This window comes from Ixodes scapularis, unplaced genomic scaffold, assembly GCF_016920785.2.
Source record: "Ixodes scapularis isolate PalLabHiFi unplaced genomic scaffold, ASM1692078v2 PGA_scaffold5__190_contigs__length_132052651, whole genome shotgun sequence".
NCBI lineage: Eukaryota > Metazoa > Arthropoda > Arachnida > Ixodida > Ixodidae > Ixodes > Ixodes scapularis.
The window spans coordinates 31878724-31889275 of record NW_024609880.1 but is presented as its reverse complement, the minus strand read 5'-3'; the positions used below and the strand labels follow the sequence as shown (position 1 = coordinate 31889275).

At 47.4% G+C, this 10552-nt stretch overlaps 1 pseudogene; it reads left to right on the top strand.

Moving 5' to 3' along the window:
* Positions 1–3334: 3334 nt before the first annotated feature.
* On the top strand, positions 3335–10016 carry LOC115324207 (annotated as a pseudogene).
* The last annotated feature ends 536 nt before the right edge of the window (positions 10017–10552 follow it).

The window sequence follows — 10552 nt, the reverse complement described above, 5'->3', positions numbered from 1 at the left end:
GTGGGCGGCTCCGAACCGGGCCGCCTTTTTTGGACGTCGATACGGGGCAGAGCGAAAAAGCAGGGACAGAAGTTTGACGTCTGTGACGTCATGCCCGGTTTTCGTCAAAATAGAGCTATTTGTACCTATTTTGTTACCCTGACATCTTCACCACTTCACTTCGCGCACTCCTCCGGAGTGTGCTCCCAGCTCGTTCCTCCCAAGTCAACACAACTGTCAAAGTTAGTAAAAGACAGCCCTCGCCAGTCGTTTGCAAAGCGACGTAGATGGAAACATATCGTCGCGGCGTTTTTCGCGGCCTCGGAGATGCAGGAGCGAGCCGACGTTAAGTTTTAACGACGAGAGTGTCAGCAAGAGTCACGTAAATACCTGTGCACACTCGGAGCGGACGTGCGCGTTTGATCGAAGAGCTTCGGGACCGATCTTTTACGATTACCACTCGATACTGACGTGACACTCGGCTAAGGAAGGCGGGACCGGCATTGCATAGCTCCCACAAACTGTTATAGCTCGACAGTGACATACAGTCATGTAAAAATAAAAATGGCATGCTAATAACAAAGTGTGCGTGTTGCGAAGGTAATCCATACGGCGTTTATTTGAGCTCCATATCACACAAAACAAAGAGATAGAATCGATGAGAGTCCCTTTTCAACGACAGCGTTCGTCACCGCTGCCTCGGAAAACAAGGAGATGGCAAGGGGAAGGGATTGACCGCTGATCTCCACTAGAGAGGGCAGTGGTCTATAGACCACTTCCCTCTCTAGTGATTTCTATAAATCACTAGAGATCACTAGCGATCTCTAGTGATCTATAGTGACCTATAGAGGGGGTAGATCCCCTATAGTAGAGATCAGTGGGATTGACTTCTTAACCTAAAATTGAGGTCAGCGATCAAACTATAATACGGGAAGGGCCCACAAGGATTGCGCGGGCGCGTATTCCAGTCAGCAAGCGAGCCGGTCGTGGGCAGACGGTTTTGGCCAAGGACCGTCGGAGCAACGCTGCGCCGAGTCGGAGTGCCGGCTAGGCCTAAATTCTGCCGAGCTCGCTCGGTCGGTGTCATCGTTGCCGTTGCAGCTTTTCCCAGGTGTTTGTGGATCCAGCGTTCGTGTTCGTCGTGGCCGGTTTCGAGTACTTCCTTCTTTTTTCTTGCTGCTTGAAATCGGGACCCGCGAGAAGAGCGCGTAGAAAAATAAATGTCCGTTAGTCGTCGCGACCAAGGAACGGAGCGACGTTGTCGGTCATGTTGATTTGATCGTAGAAAGACGATTCCGGAGCTGTTGTCATACGTACATTTTTGGCGTAAGATAGTTTCGTGAATCTGGCGTCTGTTCTTTAGCTCATGGCATTGCAAAAATAACACACCGCTACCGCCGCCTCCCACCGCCCCAACACTGGACACAAACAACCCGCAACAAGCCCTCCGCAAAACGCAAAACATATATATATATATATATATATATATATATATATATATATATATATATATATATGTTTTGCTTGTTTTTCCGTTTCCGGCAGTGACGTTACGAACGTCACTGCCCCGTATCGACCTCCAAAAAAGGCGTCCTTTCCGAATCAAACTCGTACCTAGCCCAAAAAATAGTGTCGGAGGCGAGCGCCACCGCGTGGCGTTTGGCTACAATACGATGGCGGATCGGCCGCAATGGGAGGGTGAGCCACCTGACAGGCATCTTAGTACAGGAGGCGTTGAACGTGGGCTCAGTGGCGGTCACGAGAACTAGCAGCGCTACAGTCAAGTCTTGCTTCCGGATTGTCTAGTCTGCCAAGTTGAATAGCAATACTTGAGCTTGGGCGAGTTGTTGATTCATATTAACACTTCACAGCGCAAGGAAACAGACGCACAGAAAAAATTGCAAACATTCAAAAAAGAATATTCACAGTGGGCTGACTCTGATCTCTGTGGTGTATTACACTTCATATTCATCATCTTCCTTTTTGCTATTATACATATGGAAGTAAAAAAAAGGAAGAAAAGAAAAAGAAAAGGAAGCTCTCAACGCAGTGGTAGCAGAGAACGCGCGAGACAGGGAAGCAAGATCCGACTGCAGCGCCGCTAGTTCTCGTGACCGCCACCTGGGCCATTTGCCTCTACAGGCGATAATAGGGAGCTGCGAAACTGATGGCGAATTCCACTGGTCGTTTTGGAGCGCGCCGGGATCAGTTGACCTGATCCGGACTGGAGCACACGATCCGAACAGGGTCGCGCCGCCTACGGATCCCCAGTGGAACATGACCACTGCTCCGGGATCAGCGGATGCCTTCCCGTCATTCAAGTGCCCGGGAATCCCTTTTCCGCGACCGCCGCGGTCGTTTCGAAGACGTTTTCGCAATCGCGGCGCTAACACGTGTTCGACGCACGAGAGGCAGAAATGGCTCAGGCGCTTCTAGCAAAGATTGCCGGAATGCCCGTAGCATGGCAAATACCTTGTCTTCTCCTTCCTGGAAAGCGAACCGGCTGTCGAGCCAAGGGGTAAGCAAGCGGCCATTACGAATTCTTTCGATGACGAGACAAGCTAGGAGCCCAGCCCGCGACGTGCTCCTTCTTCTTCTCAGGCGAGATGGGCGAGATCAGGCGAGATGCCCCACGAGAAAGGAAGTCACGTGTGTGCGCCGAGGGCTGGCCCAGCCGGCTTCCGATTGAATCCGCCGAAATCGTGGGAGCGACTGAGCGGGAGCTAACTCAAAATGACCAGTGAAACGCGTCGGTCTCGATCACGATCTCCCAGTGAAATAGGCTGGCTCCAGAAAAGTCGATCGCGGCGCGCTCCAAAACGACCAGTGGAATTCGCCATGAGCTTGCTCCAGTAACATTGGTTGCAAGGTCTCCTGGGATTCTGCGGAAATGTCTATTACGATGTGTAATGTCAATGTTGTATTTTACATGATTCCTTTGCCCATAGCATTAGTGATATGTATAAAGATTATGATTATAAATTGTCAACGAGTTTTTGACAGCATTAATATCGTGTTTTTTTTTTCTTCTTTACAGTCATCTATTAGCATTTAATAGAGAGAGAAGACCAGGAAGGAAGCCAGCAAATAATCTGAAAGGCTTTGCAGAAGCAGGTGAACTTACAAGTGTCTGTCTATGTGGCAACTATTTTTGTTGCGCGAGGAAGGGGTGGTTTGTACCAGCTGACACCTAAAGCTCGCCCTTCTCAGACAACATCAAAGATTTAACATGTTTCAATACGTTTTGAGGACAACGAAATGACCAGCATAGCATGCTCTTGCTTGGCGGGGCTAGGGCTATCCTGCTCGCATGCCGGTGTAGTTCTTCAGCGTCACAGAGGCAACGAGCAGGGGAATGGCAGGCTTATCCTGCACATATGTGCAGCGCAAGTGGAACGCATCCACCACGAAGAACATTGCTCCTGCCCCATCACAAACAACATACGGACACATGCCGAAAAGGCTCGAGGTACACCTAAGCACTTCTTATGAGTTGTGAATGCGAAAGCATGCATACCGTTCTTCCGCTCCCTTATTTCGTCTGCGGCTTACTTGCGTCTACAGTCGAGTGCGCGCGCGCTCCTCGCCACGCTGACGCTGGCATGGAGTAGTGAAGCCGCTGCCTCGCGGACACGCAGCGCCATGCGGTGACGCTTATTGATACTGACGCGCGGCGGCTTCATATCACTGCCGTTTTGCATGGCTTTCTGCGTGGTTTCAAAGCTGGGATGCCTCAGATCGCGGCTTCGGGAATTCATCTGCCGTTTGGCGCGGCTGATGATGTCGGCTAGTTCCATGAAACGGTTAATGCTTTCGCATTAAAAAAAGTTGCTTTTTGGAGTGTATCAGTTACCCTGAGCTGCTACGGCACTTCAAAAAATTTGGTTTTTAGGACCTCGGGCGATTAATCTTGTCCTGGGTCATCGAAGCAACAATTAAGCCACCACAACTTCAGCTGTTAGAGGTAATGTCGAGCATAGGATGCATGTCTACATTGCTTGATGCTGTGTGTGCAAACCAGTTTCCAGGTTGTCCACGTTACTGTAGCCACTTCCCCAAGCTGTTATGCCACCTGTGCAGGCATTTTTACGACACCAATCTGCGGGTTGCTTCAGCTCAGATATCTTCCCTGGAGTAGCAAACGAGAGGGCAGCACTGTAGTCAATGGCTGCCGCAACGGCCCTAAGGATCACTGCAAGCACAGCGGGCTCAATCACCAAGGGCATCTCACCAAAAAACTGGATTTCTAGGCGCCTGCACAAGACATTCCGTAGAAACAAAAATACAAGGTATGTATCTACAGCCGACATGATTGAAACAAACTGAAAAAATGCTCATTCAATGCACCTTTCTATACAGCGAACAAGTCGTCTGCTTCTCACGGAGAGAATAGAGGAGGTGTCAAGAGTGACGACACGACGCCGCGCTTTGTTTAGACAATGATAACGTGGGTAAACACTGCTTTACCGTCTGCTAGCCACAGCAGTTGCTGCCCTGGCTTGGTTTTTAGAGATCAACCGATTCTTTATGAACCCGACCAGAGCTCGACCTTCGTCAAAGAAGGAAATACCTTGAAAGTTGCCTTGGTACAATCAAAAGGGAGATAATTCCCTTTATGCACCCTTACTAAAGGTTCCAAGGCGGGTCTTCGGCACAGCAGTGTTGACAACACCCAAAGCGGAGCAAGCCGCGGCAGGTCTCTCGCTCGGCGGGTAAGTTGTCCCCTTTTTTTTATTTTCAGCTGCATATGAGTTTTTTTCATCCCCTCACATTAAATGAGTTGTGCAAAGAGGAGTAACAAGAGACGGAGAACCGGGAATGTAGTGGCTGGAAACGATATGGCAGTGCGATCGGTACCGCTCGTGGGTGTAGGCCTAGCTCAAAGCTAGGCCTACTATTCAGTCGCCGCTTGTTCACTGACGTTTCTCCCTTGGCTTAAAGACTCTCGTCAAAACAGTTAGCGTACTCAGATGTGTACATGAGGTGTAAACATACGTAGGAGCGGCGACCGAGTAGTAAGCCTAGCTTGGACCTCACTCTAAAAAAAAAGGGTATCACCTTACACCCTTTTGTCCCATATAATACACCCCAAAACTTCATTTCGACGTACAGCGCCCTATAGTCGAACAGACGGCTCCAAACTTTTTCGAGGGCCTTGATAGCCGTGTGGTGCAACTTATTAAATTGCTAAAGTACCTATCAAAGACCAAAGAAAGAAAACACGGAGCGTTTGCAGTACGGCCAAGAAAACTCAGATAATCTTTTTTGTAGTCAATAATACGTACATAAGCTATCTTAATAAGTTGTACCACATGGCTATCAAGCCCCTCGTAAACTTTGGGGCCGCCTGTTCGATTATGGGGCGCTGTACGTCGAATTGAAGTTTTGGGGTGTATTATATGGGACAAGGGGTGTAATAATACACCTTTTTTTCTGAGAGTGCTGCACACACGAGTGGCACGGTTGCACGGTTGTATCGTTTCCAGCCACCACATCTCCGGTCCTCCGTCTTTTGCTGCTTCTCTTTGAACAACCCATTTAACGTGAACCGATCCACAAAGTTATATGAAGTTAAAAACAATGAAAGGCCAACACACCCGCTGAGCGAGAGACCTGCCATGGCCTGCTCCACTTTGAATGTTGTCGACACTGCTGTGCCAAAGACCCGTATTGAAACCCCCCACGAGGGCGCGTGAACGGCAGTGGCGACCCTTTGGTTGAACCTAGGTAACCTTCGAGGTATTTTCTCTCCCGTTTGACGAAGGTCGAGTCAAAGTTCATACAGGATCGGTATCTCTGACAGCCAAGGTAGGGCAGCCACTGCTACGACTAGCAGACGACAGAGTGGTATGGTGTTTACATATGTTAGCGTCCCCCAATCAAAGCGTGGCTTCGTGTTGACGCCTCCTCTACTCTCTCCGCAAGAAACAGACGACTCGCTCTCTTGATTCAGAAGCCTTCCCAGGACGACACTCGAGTAGAACAGCATATGATAAGTTCGGCACATTCATCTGTGAGCCCATGTTCTCGTCAAAAAAGAAACAAAAAGAAAAACAGCTTTGTTTTGTAAAACTCGGCAAAACATTAAGCAAGAAAGAATTTCGGCCCTCTCTGTCAGTTTATTCAAGGCAAAGCGCCTGCCTACGAATCCACTGGTGGCGGGTTCGAATCCCAGCCAAGGCCCCCCAATCTGTCGCAGGCTTATTGATGGAAAGGCGCCGTGTAACCGAGCTTTCGGTTGCACGTCAAACGATCCCCAGGTTGTCGAAATTAATCCTCAGTCCTCCGCTAGGGCGCGCCAGATGCCCGTCGTTGGCTTGGCACATAAAACGCCCAAATATGACTTTTTGTCAGTCTCTTACTGGAAATATTTTCTACTCTCGTTACCCTAACTGAGAAAGGTTGCAAAAAAAAGCCTGAGTATGCAGCTGATCTCACAATATATATGTATCCTTCGGCCCAACAAAGTTCCTCTGCTGTCATCATGAAAATGAAACATCGGCTGAGTGAACATACATACAACCCCAGCGTCTGAAACGTGACCACCGCTGATGCTGTTTCTCCAACCACAGTTTGCTAGAAACAAAGCAGCTATTGACGCTGAGAGCTGGCAGCAGTAAGTCGCCTTCGCCGCTGGCATCCTGTTTTAGTCTTACCCACATATAGTAGTCTAGCTTGCCAAACTCTATGCAGTTTCAACGAGGTTTGCCACAAACTCAAGCATAAGATTGTAATTTTTTTTAGCAAAATTAAACGAGGAGTGACTGCCACCTGTCTGGAAGACTAGTGTGTCACCCTGACCCACATCCTCTCCATACCTTTAGCAACAAAAGCCATCGTTTTGGACAGCAGTAAATTTAGCAGGCGGTGCTTGGGGAAAAAGTAACTGCTCTTGTTAGCTTCAGAAGGGCTCATCCGCATGTTCATTAGCCAATTTTTCGATTTCATGGCGGCGGGGACACTAGAAAAGGGACTTCATTTTGTGCAAGGACTATTGTACGAGACAAATGCTTAATCAAGTTTGTTTTTTTTTTCGATAGATTTTAAGGGGGTGATTGTAACCAAAAATTTCCAAGTAAGGAGAGTGTCCCCAGTGCTTGTTTTTTGCTGTGCCTGATATTCTGACATGTCTACCACCAAAAGCATGTTTTAAGCGTGAAATGCTTTGAACTTCTGTGGATTGCCAAAACTTATTCAAAACCGTCTTGGAGACTTTCTCAGTTTCAAAGTCAGTTTTACTGTAGAAACTGTGGTTTTACTGACTGCGAAGTAGGTGCTAATGGGATTCTGCTCTGTCACAGCGAATAGTACGTAGATTGTTTGATTGACTTTCCAACGCTCTCAGCCAAAACCACACTCTTTCTGGGCGTATTTAGATTGACTGATGTAGTCGATTCCCACACGTCTTGTGCTGGTGTGTGCTTCACCAGTTGTTTGTTTAATAAGAACATACAAGCCCACTGGCTTGCGTGTTCCTATTGTGCTGGCTTATACAAGGTACGAATGTTTACAAATCTCCAGCCCATTGTGCATTCCCCACTGTCCAGCACTTTGGCAAGCGAGCAAAGCAAAAAGTACATGCCAACCTTGAAAGTAACGCCTCCCGAAAGCTCTTTTTGGAACGGTTTATACACAGATGCCACTCCTTCGGCCTGTGTGCTAGAGCCCCTCAACTAAATATAATACGTCATCACGTAAGGTTACGTCAACACGTAATTACATTAGCCTATGTAGCTCGCGCCCCACAACTACATGGGTGTGGCCCCCAGATGGTTCACGACGATAGGAATGACACCATGCCGATCACCATGTGTGCCGATGACTAGGGTTAATAAAAAAAGGCAAGAGTGATGAATGTAGCGATGTGGACGTGGATGAGAATTCGTGTGCAACAGCTCATATTGTGTGCGTGTGTGTGTCTTGGCACGTCTCTGTTAACCCTCTCCAAATACTTGCAGATCATAGCTCTTGGGAGTTGACAAATGTCTGTATAAATTCTTCAGAACGTTGGATATATGCCGTCTACGATACCGACACCCATCTGGACAGTGAAGCTATCACCTGTCTGTGACCTATGTCGACAATACGCTAAGCTACACTCTGCAAAACATTTCATACCTATACACATTTTCTACGCGGGCGCCGCCATCTTCAATTTTGGAACTTCTGGTATTCGAGAAAACATCGCTTTCTTCTCGCCTCGTTAGTAAAATATGTTAACATTTTGATTGCAACCGTCATTCCTCATTGTTATGTCCTTTCTATGTTTCTTGTTTTCTTTTTCCGGGTTGAAATCTTGTATTTCTTTTTTCTCTTGGATAGCATACCGGATATGGGGACAACGTGGCTGGGTACGAGGCTAAACGAAAAAGGTGTATATACCAGCTGGCCCTCGGAAGTAAAATAGGTTGTACTTTTTTTCTTTTTTTGCACCTTAGCGGTTGCTATTTTTTACCCGTAACATGAAGCTAAATTGTAAACACGCCTACAGTTTAAGGTTCATTCACTCGTATAGCTTTACCAACTGACCTATTTTGTTATCGAAGGGGTGAAGGCAGGGCATTTATTGACATTCCAGCTTTTAAAAGCGTGAATTTACTGCACGGGCGATTAAAATGTTGTTCTTGAGTGTAATCTCAGTCATGAACGTCGCATGCTGTTGTGGATAAAAATGTTAATTTACTCGCGGCCCTTAGTGAACGATACTGCAAAGCGATGTTCTAAGTTCACACTTTTCAACCCTCTTGCTCTGTTTTTTCTGCCCAACCACCCCCATAGCGCTGAGGCTCACTTCGGCTATGCTTTCTGCTCCATCACTGTGTCTTTGGCAGCGAAATGTGTATCAATGCCTAATACTGAACATATGTCGCATGCTGGTTCCTCATTTGCACCCTTGTTCCAATATTACATAATTGTTGTGAAAAAAAATACCTTTATCTTCCAATAACATGTCACCCGACACCCCTACTTCACTAGCCAAGGTAGTGATTTTCATTGACCGGGCCGCTGATTATCACATTTAAATGTGAGAATGCTCATAATCGCCTGAGTTTGCCCCTGCAGTGAAATAAAGAGTTGGTTCCGTTCCGGCAACCCTCAAAATTCCTCACGCAAAATTCCATCTACTTTCTTACGCGGTAATTTGTGTGTATCCTGTTGGGCTCGGTTACTATTTGTGTTGTTGCAGTCATTCGGCCACGGGCTCGTGTTCGGCCGCTAGGGTGTTAGGAGCACACCATATTCCCTGTGTGTTGCCACATCACAGTGTGGCTGTGTGTGGTGGCACATAATTGTAATCGGACTACATGGTGGATTGTTCCAACTGCGAGGTGGTATGGCAAAGATGTTTTCTGTGACTGCATGCGCATGAAGAAAAAAAAACTAATGCAAAATGTGTAGGCTATGAATCTAGAGAGTTCAATGTGAGGGCTGCATGCACTGGTACAAAAGATGTAATCAAATCAGACATGTCCCTAACCACTTAATTCCACGTCTTAGAAGGTGCACGTATTCATAGGACAGCCTGTGGAAAGTATATTTAGAGGGGGAACATAGACAAATAAAGTGACCCTTTTTCTCCCCTCTCTTGGTGTTTCCCGCATACATGACGAGATCTCGGAGCCCAAAGAACGAGCTTAGTACAAGTGTGAAACCAGCTGCAGGGTGCATCTCTGTGGTCCGACGGAGAACGAAACGGCACCATGGCTAGCCGCCAGCCCAGACGGTATTGACAGTTCTCGAGAGGTTTTACTGTAAATTAAGTGCCCGACAGAAAACGTGCTAAAAAGGCATGGTAGCCTTACTGACCTTTTAACTAGTAACGCACATGATGTGAGGAATTATGGCCTCAAACTGGTGCTGGTGCCCATGAGAAATTTTCACACTATACGCAAGTACAGCTTCAGTTGTTCTGTCTGAGAAGGAAGCTCTGCGATTTCGTGTTGTGGGCAAGAGGTAACGGCCACATCCTTGGCGTTGCCTACAATGAGGCATTTCTGCAGAACACGCTGCGAAAGCGAGAAGCCACTTATTTTTAGCATTACTTACCTACACTTGTTGCTGCATGTTGATAAAAATGCAAACCCACGAACACAGTAGTAAACTACATGAGAGGCGGCAGACTTGATCTTTACTCGCTCTCCTTGATCAGACTTGCTTGCAGGTTACAGAGCCCTGCAATGACTGCAAGCATGGTATCGATGCCGTTCACTTCAAATACTATGGAAGGAATATACTTCAGAAAACGGAAGCACTTCGATCCGTTCACTTCATACAGATGGATCTCTCATTATGAATTTGTAGAATTAGAGAGCCGACGAGAGAAAGCAGCCTCTGCCTGAGACAGCTGCTGTTTTTTTCCGCCTAAAGGAAGAGAAAGAAAGCTTCACTCCAAAATGCCTAACATCAGCAACAGTGAAACGTTTATCTGTCAGGATCTTGTCACCCCGCTGGGCAAGTACATCAGAAGACCGGAGTCATGCGGTGATGAAGTTGCCACTCGCTCGGCCGCCGTATTCTTTCGACACAAGCATAGTGAAACCGTTGGGAGCAACCATATGTAGCACCTTCGCCG